Source organism: Salmo trutta, chromosome 26 (genome assembly GCF_901001165.1).
Source record: "Salmo trutta chromosome 26, fSalTru1.1, whole genome shotgun sequence".
NCBI lineage: Eukaryota > Metazoa > Chordata > Actinopteri > Salmoniformes > Salmonidae > Salmo > Salmo trutta.
The window spans coordinates 41262827-41278815 of NC_042982.1; positions in this window are offsets into that span (position 1 = coordinate 41262827).

Below are 15989 nucleotides of genomic sequence, written 5' to 3' on the forward strand. Positions count from 1 at the left end.
CTTATATATAACCTCCTCTGAGACCGGGAGAACCTCAGGATAACCCCCGGTGTGGCGATGGAGCTCGGCATGGGGAAGTGTTGTCACTGAACTGAGACTGGGAGTAGGACTAGGCCTACCAATGACTGGGTTACATTTGTGGAGTTGCTCAGTCGTCACATATAAGTTGTAAACAAATTGGATCTACAGTGTATTCGGAAAGTTCAGACCTCTTCCCTTTTTCCACATTTTGTTATGTTACAGACTTATTCTAAAATGGATTAAATTAAATGTTTTCCTCGTCAATCTACACACAATAACCCATAATGACAAAGATTTGAGCTCAAGTGCATCCTGTTTCCATTGATCATCCTTAAGAATGTTTCTGCAAATTGATTGGAGTCCACCTGTGGTAAATTCAATTGATTGGATGTGATTTGGAAAAGCACACACCTGTCTATATAAAGTCCCACAGTTGACAGTGCATGTCAGAGCAAAAACCAAGCCATGAGGTTGAAGGAATTGTCCATGGAGCCCCCCGATAAAAGATTGTGTCGAGGCACAGATCTGGGGAAGGGTACCAAAACATTTCTGCAGCATTGAAGGTCCCAAGAACACAGTGGCCTCCATCATTCTTAAATAGAAGAAGTTTGGAACCACCAAGACTCTTCCTAGAGCTGGCCGCCCGGGCCAAACTGAGCATTCGGGGGAGAAAGGCCTTGGTCAGGGAGATAACGAAGAAGCTCCGGAGTTCCTCTGTGGAGATGGGAGAACCTTCCAGAAGGACAATCATCTCTGCAGCACTACACCAATCAGGCCTTTATGGTAGAGTGGCCAAACGGAAGCCACTCCTCAGTTTCTGGATCGGTGTCCTCCCCCGTGGGACGGTTGAGCTAATGTGCACTAATGTGATTAGCATGAGGTTGTAAGTAACAAGAACATTTACTAGGACATAGGCATATCTGATATAGGCAGAAAGCTTAAATTCGTGTTAATCTAACTGCACTGTCCAATTCACAGTAGCTATTACAGCGAAGGAATACCATGCTATTGTTTGAGGAGAGTGCACAGTTATGAACTTGAAAATGTATTAATAAACCAATTAGGCACATTTGGGCATACTTGATACAACATTTTGAACAGAAATGCAATGGTTCATTGGATAAGTCTAAACTTTGCACATACACTGCTGGCCAAAATCTGAATTGCGCCTATTCATGTTTTTTCTTTGCATTAATCTATTATCAGATCTAATGTGTTATATTCTCCTACATTAGTTTCACATTTCCACAAACTTCAAAGTGTTTCCTTTCAAATGGTATTAATAATATGCATATCCTTGCTTCAGGTCCTGAGCTATAGGCACTTAGATTTGGGTATGTCATTTTAGGCGAAAATTGAAAAAAAAATGGGTCTGATCCTTAAGAGTTAAAGGCTCATGACAGCCCGCTTGGAGTTAGCCAGAAAGTACCTAAAGAACTCTCAGACCATGATAAACAAATTCCCTGCTCTGATAAAACCAAAATTGAACTCTTTGGCCTGAATGCCAAGCGTCACATCTGGAGGAAACCTTGTGCCATCCCTACGATGAAGCATGGTCGTGGCAGCATCATGCTGTGGGGATGTTTTTCAGCGGCAGGGACTGAGAGACTTGTCAGAATCGAGGAAAAGATTAACGGAGCAGAGTATGGAGAGATCCTTCATGAAAACCTGCTCCAGAGAACTCAGGACCTCGGACTGGGGCGAAGGTTCAACTTCCAACTGGACAACAACCCTAAGCACACAGCCAAGACAATGCAGGAGTGGCTTCGGGACAAGTCTCTGAATGACCTTGAATGGCCCTGCCAGAGCCCGGACTTGAACCCGATCAACCATCTCTGGAGAGACCTGATAATAGCTGTGGAGCGACGCTTCCCATCCAACCTGACAGAGCTTGACAGGATCTGCAGAGAAGAATGGGAGAAACTCCCCAAATACAGGTGTGCCAAGCTTGTAGCGTCATACCCAAGAAGACTCCAGACTGTAATCGCTGCCAAAGGTGCTTCAACAAAGTACTGAGTCAAGAGTCTGGATACTTACAGTACCCGTCAAAAGTTTTGGACACACCTACTTATTCCAGTGTTTTTAATTTTTTTTACTATTTTCTACATTGTAGAATAATAGTGAAGACATTAAAACTATGAAATAACACATATGGAATCATGTAGTAACCAAAAATATGTTAAACCAGTCAAAATTAATTTGAGATTCTTCAAAGCAGCCACCCTTGCCTTGATGACAGCTGTGTTTGTCTCTGTTTAAAGTGGAACTGGCAGCATTTTAGCCATATGAAATCTGATTCAAATATGTGCATATTTTTTATTTTTTTATTTAACCAGGCTCGTCAGTTACAATGACGGCCTACCCCGGCCAAACCCAGACAACGCTGGGCCAATTGTGCATCTGTAACGATCGTTAAAAGGAGTAGACCAAGGTGCAGCGTGGTAAGTGTTCATCGTTGTATTTTTTTAAAATCAGAACACTAAAAACAAAATAATAAACAATGATAACGACCATCACGTCTTGCAGGCATTACAAGCAGTACAAAAATAAGATCACACAACACAAGGAGGGAAAAGGGCTGCCTAAGTATAGTTCCCAATCAGAGACAACGATAGGCAGCTGCCTCTGATTGGAAACCATACCTGGCCAAAACATAGAAATATAAAGCATAGAATGCCCACTCCACACCCTGACCTAATAAAATAGAGAAATAAACCGTCTCTCTCAGGGCGTGACAGTATCGCCCAATCACAGCCAGATGTGATGCAGCCTGGATTCGATCCAAGGACTGCAGTGACACCTCTTGCACTGAGATGCAGTGCCTTCGACCGCTGTGCCACTCGGGAGCCATATACAACCCCAGGAACAATATGATGCTTTATTTTTTGATTTTCGGAGAAGCGAGCGCTTAGATATGGTCATTTTCACATTTTCATATAATGTTTGGGAATGATGTAGGGTAAGGCATTTGTGAAAATTCTATAGTAATATAGAGTAGGAACATGCATAATAGACGCTGCAGTAAATTAAACCGAACAAAAACGTGTCAGTCTTGTCCAGGATCGGACATCACACAGACAGGTACACCATAGCCAATCAGCACTACATTAGCAAATAAGGCATTTTCCACACGGGCACGCCATCATTCACTATGAACTGGACTGTGTGTTTACAGGCAGTAGGACCTGTCATCATTCACTATGAACTGGACTGTGTGTTTACAGGCAGTAGAGCCTGTCATTATTCACTATGAACTGGACTGTGTGTTTACAGGCAGTAGGGCCTGTCATCATTCACTTTGAACTGGACTGTGTGTTTACAAGCAGTAGGGCCTGTCATCATTCACTATGAACTGGACTGTGTGTTTACAGGCAGTAGCAATAGGACTGCTTTAGATCATTAAAAAACATTAGCTAAAAGCCACAAAATACACCTGGATGGATTTCTGCAAATATGTACCACAGGACTCCTCTTACATTTGGGAACTTTACAGTCCTATCGATCAAACAACCATGAAAAAGATAGGCTCTCTCCCTCCCTCAGTTGCCTACGCACATCAACAACAAGATCAACAACTAATGTTAGCCAGTGAGATGAGCTAAAATCGAACGAGGGAACAGCAGATAAATCCTCTCAAACGTTTTCAGTTTGTAGTTGGTCGTCAATTTGATTGACAACTAAGAGATGTGTTAACTGTGGATTGTTGTTCAAGTTTAGAATAGCTAGCAAAGTGATTCACATTTCTTTCCAGCTAACCAAATGAAATCTGTATCTTTAGCTGTAGCCACCGAAAAACGATAAGGGGGAAAGTGGTTGGTCACTTACCGACTCGTCCAATGACATGACATCCTCGCAGTAGCTAATTAGTTAGCTAGCTAACGTTAGGCTCCACGTTTTTTGCTTACTAAATAAATAGCTACATAAATAGATAAGCTAGTCTATTAGCTACGTTATGACTGACTTGTGCTCATTGCCCTTGCTAGTTTGATTGTATTAATATTCCCAGCCTTAGTCACATTAGTCCGTTGTTTATCCAAAATATTGAAACTGAAACAGTGCATCCCGAATGGCTGGAGGCAGCAAACCATGAACCAGCCCAGCTGTGATTTACAACCTGATAGCAATATTTGTTAGACTACCAAAAAATGTATTGGTTAATTAGTTATATTAAACCATGCATTGAACTGCATCCATCTATTCTAACAACAATGGCTTACTCTATGTATAATAATTTTGAGTCATATAGAACCTATTTTTAAAACCTCTAATACGGTTGGTTTTGTAGCATAAACTGGGAATGTTATGTTTTTCACTGATATTATGATTGTCTGTTTGTTTCATGTCTGCTAAGTAGTTAAAATGTTGTCAGTTCCACTGTAACCTGCAGTTCTATGCTGGAGATAGTCCATTTCTGTGTTGCATTAGCTACATTTCCAAGGTTGTGGCCTTCTTCCCACACCATCCACCAATGAGGAGTTGACTGAAGAACAGCCATTCAGCTACAGTAAAAGCAGTCATTTATCTCCGGTACAGTAGCTAGCTAAGTTGAGCTAACTCTGGTGAAACTACTGAAGAGGCTAGTCACCCCAACAGACCAAAAACAACAAGACAAAATAGTAGCTAGCAAGACAGACCTCACACGGGTTATTTTCAATGAGTGCATTTCCATAGTGCCTAGTTTGCATCAACTACCTTCACTAAAACCACTGCAAAGGTTTTTGCTTGCAAACTTTGGTTTCAAATTACGACGTTCTGGCATGTCTGCCTCGTGATTCAACGTGGTCTCAGGGCAATTAGTATTATTCTGTACGTAAAAACTCAAATGCTACTGTTGTCCCAGACGCAACATTGAACATGCAACCTTTGGATTGCTAGACTGTCACGGATTACACCCACCCATCCTCCCTGATCAACCATTAGTAGGTATAATATGTCTTGGAGGTGCTCAGAAATCCGTAAAGTATATTTCGTATGGCTCTGAGGCCAGGCTGCTTGATTTTTTTGTGAGACTTGTGTCTGAAGAGGACCCACCTCAATCTTTTTTATTTTCCTGTCGAAGTTGCCAAAAGAGTCTGTCATTGAAACCAGACCCTTGTCACTGTTGCCTAGTCACTGTCGCCTAGGGTCAGGTTATCGAGACTATGTAGCCTACATAAGCAAAAGGGCAGATGGCGAGAGAAAGAGAGAGACTTGGCCTGCTGCCTGTGGCTTCAGGAAACCTGTCCAGGCTAAATGGGGAAGATTTACTAGTAGAAACCTATCCTGGTTGAGCCTTTCTCTGATCTCTTGCTCTCTCCCTTCACACACAACAAATATAACCTTGTAATATACATGTTATTTTTTTGCATTGATATATGATTATCTGTATAATGCTTGATGTTTATTCTTAAATGTTTTGTTTGAATGTTTTTGTTAAAACGTGAACCTTTAATTTAAACAACAACAAAGCTTTTTTTCCTGCCCCTGTTTCGCTATAAAGCTTAGGGATGGGGCTGGAGAGATATGACCTCCCAAATTAATAGACAGACCAATGGATGTAAAGATTGCCCATCCATGATATCAAAAATAGAGATGTAACCATGTTTTGAGGCTATACAGTGTTCGTTTACATGTATGCTGTTTACAAACATTTGGAGTAAAACAAGCTTATATTTTGGGTTCTGACGGGGTCCAACAGTTGAACTAAGCTCATGAGGCATTTTGAAGTTATATTCTGTAATAATCAATGTGTACGTATCATGGATTTATTAGTCCAAAGAAATGAATGTCCTGCACAGGCATCCTATTTCCCATTTAAAATACACTACATGACCAAAAGTATTTGGACACCTGCTCAAACATCTCATTCCAAAATCATTAAAATGGAGTTGGTCCCCCCTTTGCTGCTCCACTCTTCTGGGAAGGCTTTCCACTAGATGTTGGAACATTGCTGTGGTGCCTTGCTTCCTTTCAGTCACAAGTGAAGTCAGGCGATTAGGCCTGGCTCGCAGTCGGCGTTCCAATTCATCCCAAAGTTGTTCGATGGGGTTGAGGTCAGGGCTTCCTACAGTCCAGTCAAGTTCTTCCACACCAATATCGACAAACCATTTCTGTATGGACCTCGCTTTCTGCACGTAGGCATTGTCAGGCTTTAACAGGAAAGGGCCTTCCCCAAACTGTTGACACAAAGTCGGAAGCACAGAATCATCTTGAATGTCAATGTATCCTGTAGCATTAAGATTTCCCTTCAGTGAAACTAAGGGGCCTAGCCCGAACCATGAAAAACAGCCCCAGACCATTGTTCCTCCTCCACCAAACTTTACAGTTGGTACTATGCATTGGGGCAGGTAGCGTTGTCCTGGCATCCTCCAAACCCAGATTCATCCGTTGGGCTGCCAGATGGTGAAACGTGATTCATCACTCCAGAGAGTGCATTTCCACTGCTCCAGAGTCCAATGGCGGCGAGTTTTACACCACTCCAGCCAACGCTTGGCATTGCGCAAGGTGATCTTAGGCTTGTGTGCCGCTACACGGCCATGGAAACCCATTTCATGAAGCACATGACGAGCAGTGCTTCAGTACTCTACGGTCCCGTTCTGTGAGCTTGTGTGGCCTTCAACTTTGCATCTGAGCAGCTGTTGCTCCTAGATGTTTCCACTTCACAATAACAGCACTTACAGTTGACCAGGACAGCTCTATCAGGGAAGAAATTTGACAAACTGACTTGTTGGAAAGGTGGCATCTTACGACGGTGCCACATTGAAAGTCACTGAGCTCTTCAGTAAGGCAGTTCTACTGCCAATGTTTGTCCATGGAGATGGCTCTGTGCTCTGTGCTCTGTGCTCGGGTTTTATACACCTGGCAGCAACGGGTGTGGCTGAAATTGCCAAATCTGTATGTGGGTGTCCACATACAGATTTATACATAGTGTATTTTAATTTGCAAACTTTCAAAACCTAAAGGGACAATCTCAGATTAAATCTTCATGGACATTAATTTATCACAGACATAGCATATAATTTAAGAGACCAAAATATCATCCTTCATGTTTTTTTTACACACTTTCTACAGTTTGTCACAGATAACTTCTGATGTTTGAAGGACTACTTGTCCTTATGCATGCCATTCAACTTGAACTTTGACCTTTGTCCCAGCCCTGTGGTCCCGCTCCCTCAGTCCATATGTACATACCAGTGGAATTGCATTACAGCCTGATAAGTCCTTGCAGTCAAGCAGTAAGCTACTTACTGATCAACTTGAGAACACACTCACATATTTGCATGGATAACTGAATTTACTATGTAACAAATTGTGCACATCGGGTGTTCTTAAGGATTTTACATGTTGTGTGTGTGTGTGTGTGTGTGTGTGTGTGTTTTAATGTTTGAGTCTGACTTGTCTCTTTGCGTGAGTATGCTTCTGTCTGCGTGTGTCAAATTGTACTATAATTGGACATGTGTGAAGGTTGGCGCCCGGAGAGTGTTCTTCCCTACTCGCTGTTCTCCATCTTACCCAGAGTAGGAGTCAGTAATTGGACGGTGCGGGGGAGAAGGGACGTGCCTGCTGCCATCAGAGATCAAGCCTTGCTCAACCACTAGGAGAGGAGGAGGGTGGGGCAGGGAGAGTAGGAGGGGGCTGTGTCCGTTACGGAATTTTGGGTTACAGTACATTGTCATGCAAATGGGCACGGTTATAGTTATAATTGGGATTTTTTTGTTGAAAAATGTATTGAGCTTGTATTGCATTATAAATACACCTTTAAAAAAGGACCTGCACCATACAGTACATAACAAATACACCACATCGTTGGTGAAACCGCTGTCTCAGAAACGAATGATTCTGACTGCTCGGAACTCCCCTTGCATGGTGTCTGTATCTGCTTCTTCACAGAACCCTCTTTAGCCCTGTCGAAGCCGGTGGAGGGTTCTACCAAGCTATATGGAATTGTTTTAAGAAGGTCAGACCAAGGATCATTTTGGTATTTGATTTTGACAGTTAAGACCCCTTGAAGTATCAACAAAAATAAAGAAATAAATAGTTTGATGATCATTTTTATTTGGCCTTATAGATATTATCCCATACAAATGCATTGAATAACAGATTCATTCACTACATGGAACAACAGGTAGTCCCCATAAAAAAAATATTTTATTCTAAAGTGTCTGTCCTATATCTGATAGATGTAAGAAAGATCACGAAACATTTCTTATATGTATTTAACCCCTTATTTTTGTCACTAAACAGTCTCCATATATAACGTCAGACGAGTCTTATGAGGCCTGTGGAGCAAAACAACCAACATGTTTGTGAGAGTCTCACCTTTCCACAGAGGAGTCATATTAGTGTGTAGCCCAAACTCTTCGGATGCTACAGTACAGACAGAAGTTGGCAGATCGGCTGTACAGACTTCAGACGAATCCCAAGACGCATTTGGGGGTCGTAGAGCAAAACGGAGAACACCATCGTGAGAGTCTCATAAGGGGGGTCTTAAATAGTTTGTAGACTGTTCAGACGCTACAGACGATTTTGTGAGAAGAATGATTTTCGAGATGTCTCATGGTCTGACAAACACAACTCTAGCTCTGTCCTTTTTCACTGCAGATGCGGAAGTACAACATGCAGTGGATTGAGAGCTTAAATGGAACGATGTTTATGGGGATTTTTGTATTATGCTAAATAGATGTTGACCTTAGGGTGTTATATTTGTATGTACCTTCTTCACTCTCTCTTCCTCCTGCACCTTGTCAGCAGGGGACCTGTCAGTGTTTAAGGCTGCCGGGCTAGTAACTTTATTTAGGCTGCGACACGTGTTTATTTTTGGGTGTGTGTGTGTGTACGTAACACAATGACTCAGGCAGAAAAAAAACGATATGTCTGAATGTTTGGCAAGATGAGAAAAGAATCCTTGAGACTTTCTAAGTGCCACAGACAGACAGAGAGACAGAGAGAGAGAGAGAGTCTCCTGCTGAGTGAGTCAGTGCGTTTGACTCCCACAGACAGAGTCTCCTGCTGAGTGAGTGTGTATCTGACTCACATCCAGACAAGCAGAGTCAGTATAATTAGCAGGTTATCTATCGGCCTCAGTCAGCACTCATCCACTGAGCTTCCACTGAGCTTCCAATGCTTTTGGAAAGACCTACATCTAGAGCTAACCCTGCTGGGCAGCGGTTCAGGATACAGGAAGGGGCTGTGGGACGCGAACAGGCATATGGGCTTATGATTGTCAAAGTGGTGAGAGTTAGAGCTATAGTTAGAGGTCAGAGTGGGATTGTAGTAACCCAAATATACATTTAAATATATTTAACGTCACGTAAAATGTATTTAAAATGTATTTAAAATACATGTAGATATATTGGTATCTTTGCTAAAATGCATGTTCACCTGCCATATCTAAATCCTATTCTATTGGGGTGCTTCTATCAGACACCAAGTGCTAACAGTCAGTATGTGGATAATAAGTGTGAAATGTTTGATAGATGTACGTCAGGGTTCCCCAACTGGCGGCCCACAGGACGAATTTGTCCCACGGGTGATTTTATTTGGCCTCCCATGATTTGGAAAAGACAGTATATATATATTTTTTTAATTGTTGGAAAAAAGACTAAACACACCAGCAAATTAGTTCCAAGTGACTTTAATTTGGGGAATCTGTTCCAAACTATTCCAACACATAATATATGTGATCGTTCACAAATGTAATCAAGGTTTGAAATAATTGTTTTAGTCAAATATTATCTGTTTGTACTTCTTGCAGTCAGTTTGCAGTTTACAAATGATTTGTAATTATATTCCGGCCCCATGATCATCCACTAAAGAACAAATCGACCCAAGGCTGAATCTAGTTGATGATCCTTGATGTATGTGATGTTAATGGAGAGGTCTATTTTCTGGGAGACCTAAGTATAGACTGTATTCATCGAGTGGTCCGCTCAGAATGGGTGGCCGCAATAAACTAGTCCTCAATAAATCTAAGACTAAGAGCTCTAAACCTAAGCTGGATCTGGTTATGAATAATGAGACTTTACAAGTTGACAAAATTAAACTATTCGGTGTCACCTTGAACTGTAAATTGTCACGGTGAAGGCATAATGATTCAATTGTTGTAAAGATGCTTGGCATTCTAACACCACAACTGACCTAACAAGTCCTATAGGCTCTAGTTTTATCTTGACTACTATATGGTGAATCACATAAAGCTGAAGCTGGCCTAGAACAGAACAGCACGTCTTGCCCTGCAATGTTCCAAGAGAGCAAATGTCAGAGATCGCCACTTCTCGTTTTTTGTTAGATATATTAATGTTAAAATCTCCACAGTGTCCATTCAAGCAGCTAACATACAGCTCTGACAGACATTGATATTCCACAAGGCATGCAACTAAAGGTCTCTTCATAGTCCCTAAAGGTCAAAATATTAGGAACACCTGCTCTTTCCAAGACATAGACTGACCAAGTGAATCCAGGTGAAAGCTATTACATTTACATTTAAGTCATTTAGCAGACGCTCTTATCCAGAGCGACTTACAAATTGGTGCATTCACCTTATGATATCCAGTGGAACAACCACTTTACAATAGTGCATCTAAATCTTTTAAGGGGGGGGGGGGGGTTAGAAGGATTACTTTATCCTATCCCAGGTATTCCTTAAAGAGGTGGGGTTTCAGGTGTCTCCGGAAGGTGGTGATTGACTCCGCTGTCCTGGCGTCGTGAGGGAGCTTGTTCCACCATTGGGGTGCCAGAGCAGCGAACAGTTTGGACTGGGCTGAGCGGGAACCGTGCTTCCTCAGAGGTAGGGGGGCCAGCAGGCCAGAGGTGGATGAACGCAGTGCCCTTGTTTGGGTGTAGGGCCTGATCAGAGCCTGAATGTATGGAGGTGCCGTTCCCCTCACAGCTCCGTAGGCAAGCACCATGGTCTTGTAGCGGATGCGAGCTTCAACTGGAAGCCAGTGGAGAGAGCAGAGGAGCGGGGTGACGTGAGAGAACTTGGGAAGGTTGAACACCAGATGGGCTGCGGCGTTCTGGATGAGTTGTAGGGGTTTAATGGCACAGGCAGGGAGCCCAGCCAACAGCGAGTTGCAGTAATCCAGACAGGAGATGACAAGTGCCTGGATTAGGACCTGCGTCGCTTCCTGTGTGAGGCAGGGTCTTACTCTGCGAATGTTGTAGAGCATGAACCTACAGGATCGGGTCACCGCCTTGATGTTAGTGGAGAACGACAGGGTGTTGTCCAGGATCACGCCAAGGTTCTTAGCACTCTGGGAGGAGGACACAAGGGAGTTGTCAACCGTGATGGCGAGATCATGGAACGGGCAGTCCTTCCCCGGGAGGAAGAGCAGCTCCGTCTTGCCGAGGTTCAGCTTAAGGTGGTGATCCGTCATCCACACTGATATGTCTGCCAGACATGCAGAGATGCGATTCGCCGCCTGGTTATCAGAAGAGGGAAAGGAGAAGATTAACCTGTTAGGGTATAGGGGGCAGTATTGAGAATTTTTTGAAAAAATATGTGCCCATTTTTAACTGCCTCCTACACCTACCCAGTAACTACAATATGCATATACTTATTATATATGGATAGAAAACACCCTAAAGTTTCAAAAACTGTTTGAATGGTGTCTGTGAGTATAACAGAACTCATTTGGCAGGCAAAACCCTGAGACAGATTCTGACAGGAAGTGGATACCTGATGTGTTGAATTGACTTTGAGCCTATGCCATTGAAAAACAAAGGGGCTGAGGAATTTTCTGGCACTTCCTATTGCTTCCACAAGATGTCCCCAGCCTTTACAAAGTGTTTTGAGTGTTCTACAGTGAGATCTGACCGAATAAGAGCCATGGAACGTGATGGTCCATTAGACCCCTGGCGCGCGATTTGATGGTGGGTACTCTCATTCCGAAACCTTGAATTTTATTCATGTTCTGGTTAAAAAAGGCCCTAATGATTTATGCGATACAACGTTTGACATGTTTGAACGAACGGAAATATATTTTTTCCGTTCTTGAAGTGAAGTGAAGTCCGGCTGGCTTAGATCATGCGCTACAACACAGAGGTTTTTCGACATAAATGATGAGCTTTTTTGAACAAAACTACATTCGTTATGGACCTGGGACTCTTTGGAAGTGACATCTGATGAAGAGAATCAAAGGTAATGGATTATTTATATAGTATTTTCGATTTTAGATTCCTCCAACATGGCGGTTAGTCTGTATCGCGATGCGTATTTTTCTGGCGCAGTGCTCAGATTATTGCAAAGTGTGATTTCCCAGTAATGTTAATTTTAAATCTGACAAGTCCATTGCGTTCAAGAGATGTAAATCTATAATTCTTTGAATGACAATATAATATTTTAGCAATGTTTTCTAATATTAATTAATTATTTTGTTGTCATGACTTGACTGCCGGTATTGGAGGGAAACGATTTCCTGAACATCAACGCCATAGTAAAACACTGTTTTTAGATATAAATATGAACTTGATAGAACTAAAAATGCATGCATTGTCTAACATAATGTCCTAGGAGTGTCATCTGATGGAGATTGTAAAAGGTTAGTGCATAATTTTAGCTGATTGTATGGTTTTGGTGAAGCCTGTCTTTGAATCGACAATGCATTGCACACCGCTATTGTCAATGTACTCTCCTAACATAACCTAACTTTATGCTTTCCCCGTAAAACCTTTTTGAAATCGGTAAACGTGGTTAGATTAAGAAGATGTTTATCTTTCAAAGGCTGTAAGTTAGTTGTATGTTTGAGAAATTTGAATTTGTACATTTATTTGGTTTCAAATTTGCCGCTCTTGAAATGCACCTGCTGTTGATAGGGTGCGCCACGGGGGGCACGCTAACATCCCAGGTAGCCTCAAGAAGTTAATTGTGTGTCGTCTGCATAGCAATGATAGGAGAGACCATGTGAGGATATGACAGAGCCAAGTGACTTGGTGTATAGCGAGAATAGGAGAGGGCCTAGAACAGAGCCCTGGGGGACACCAGTGGTGAGAGCGCGTGGTGCGGAGACAGATTCTCGCCACGCCACCTGGTAGGAGCGACCTGTCAGGTAGGACGCAATCCAAGCGTGGGCCGCGCCGGAGATGCCCAACTCGAAGAGGGTGGAGAGGAGGATCTGATGGTTCACAGTATCAAAGGCAGCAGATAGGTCTAGAAAGATGAGAGCAGAGGAGAGAGAGTTAGCTTTAGCAGTGCGGAGAGCCTCCGTGACACAGAGAAGAGCAGTCTCAGTTGAATGCCCAGTCTTGAAACCTGACTGATTAGGATCAAGAAGGTCATTCTGAGAGAGATAGCAGGAGAGCTGGCCAAGGACGGCACGTTCAAGAGTTTTGGAGAGAAAAGAAAGAAGGGATACTGGTCTGTAGTTGTTGACATGGGAGGGATCGAGTGTAGGTTTTTTCAGAAGGGGTGCAACTCTCGCTCTCTTGAAGACGGAAGGGACGTAGCCAGCGGTCAAGGATGAGTTGATGAGCGAGGTGAGGTAGGGGAGAAGGTCTCCGGAAATGGTCTGGAGAAGAGAGGATGGGATAGGGTCAAGTGGGCAGGTTGTTGGGCGGCCGGCCGTCACAAGACGCGAGATTTCATCTGGAGAGAGAGGGGAGAAAGAGGTCAAAGCACAGGGTAGGGCAGTGTGAGCAGGACCAGCGGTGTCGTTTGACTTAGCAAACGAGGATCGGATATCGTCAACCTTCTTTTCAAAATGGTTGACGAAGTCATCCGCAGAGAGGGAGGAGGGGGGGGGGAGGAGGATTCAGGAGGGAGGAGAAGGTAGCAAAGAGCTTCCTAGGGTTAGAGGCAGATGCTTGGAATTTAGAGTGGTAGAAAGTGGCTTTAGCAGCAGAGACAGAAGAGGAGAATGTAGAGAGGAGGGAGTGAAAGGATGCCAGGTCCGCAGGGAGGCGAGTTTTCCTCCATTTCCGTGCGGCTGCCCGGAGCCCTGTTCTGTGAGCTCGCAGTGAGTCGTCGAGCCACGGAGCTGGAGGGGAGGACCGAGCCGGCCTGGAGGATAGGGGACAGAGAAAATCAAAGGATGCAGAAAGGGAGGAGAGGAGGGTTGAGGAGGCAGAATCAGGAGATAGGTTGGAGAAGGTTTGAGCAGAGGGAAGAGATGATAGGATGGAAGAGGAGAGAGTAGCGGGAGAGAGAGAGAGCGAAGGTTGGGATGGCGCAATACCATCCGAGTAGGGGCAGAGTGAGAAGTGTTGGATGAGAGCGAGAGGGAAAAGGATACAAGGTAGTGGTCGGAGATTTGGAGGGGAGTTGCAATGAGATTAGTGGAAGAACAGCATCTAGTAAAGATGAGGTCAAGCGTATTGCCTGCCTTGTGAGTAGGGGGGGAAGGTGAGAGGGTGAGGTCAAAAGAGGAGAGGAGTGGAAAGAAGGAGGCAGAGGAATGAGTCAAAGGTAGACGTGGGGAGGTTAAAGTCACCCAGAACTGTGAGAGGTGAGCAATCCTCAGGAAAGGAACTTATCAAGGCGTCAAGCTCATTGATGAACTCTCCAAGGGAACCTGGAGGGCGATAAATGATAAGGATGTTATGATAAGGATGATAAGGAGCTATGATCCCTTATTGATGTCAATCATTGTAGATGGAGTGCAGGAGACAGGTTTAAAAAGCCATTGCGACAATTGAAACATGGATTGTGTATGTGTGCCATTCAGAGGGTGAATGGAAAAGACAAAAAAAATCGCCATCCATTTAGCAAATCTGACCATAATTCTATCCTCCTGATTCCTGCATACAAGCAAAAACGAAATCAGGAAGTACCAGTGACTCGCTCAATATGGAAGTGGTCAGATGACGTGGATGCTACAAGACTGTTTTGCTGCACAGACTGGAATATGTTCCGGGATTCATCCAATGGCATTGAGGAGTACACCACCTCAGTCACCGGCTTCATCAATAAGTGCATCGACGACATCATCCCCACAGTGACCGTACGTACATATCCCAACCAGAAGCCATGGATTACAGGCAACATCCGCACCGAGCTGAATACTACAGCTGCCGCTTTCAAGGAGCGGGAGACTAATCTGGACGCTTTTAAGAAAAGCCGCCATAATCTCAGATGAACCATCAAACAGGTAAAGCTTCAATATAGGACCAAGATTCAATCCAACTACCTCGGCTCTGACGCTCGTCGGATGTGGCAGGGCTTGAAAACTATTATGGACTACAAAGGGAAACCCAGCCATGAACTGCCCAGTAACGCGAGCCTACCAGACGACTGCTGCTACTCGCTGTTTATTATTTATGCATAGTCACTTTACAAATGACCTCGACTAACCTGTACCCCCGCACATTGACTCGGTACCTGTACCCCCTGTAAATAGCCTTGTTACTGTTATGTAATTTTCTTGTGTTACTTTCAGATTTATTTATTTATTTCATTTATTTACTAAATATTTTCTTAACTCTATTTCTTGAAGTGCATTGTTGGTTAAGGGCTTGTAAGTAAGCATTTCATGGTAAGATCTACACCTGTTATCTTCTGTGGATGTGATAAATACAATTAGATTTGATGTGAAGAACTGCAACACTGCTGGGTTTTTCACACTCAACGGTTCCCCTGTGTGTATCGAGAATGGGCCACCACCCAAAAGACATCAAATTGACAAATCTGTGGTAAGCATTGGAGTCAACATGGGCCAGCATCCTTGTGGAACACTTTCGACACCTTGTAGAGTCAATGCCCCGAAGAATTGGGGCTGTTCTGAAGGCAAAGTGGTGTGGGTATGCAACCCAATATTAGGAAGGTTTTCCTAATGTTTAGTGTACTCAGTGTATAGAACCACGATAGCATGGAACTCCCTGCCATTTCAAATCACTTTAGCAAGGAGCACAAGTAGCTTTAAAAACAAATTAAACAGCACAACGCCTCTGACTTAAATAGCTGTAGCATCTCTATCCTGAGTACATCTGGTGTTTGGGTTAAAGTTAAAGATAAGACGTGTCCTTAAAAAGGCATGGCTATGATATCTACAGTTGTT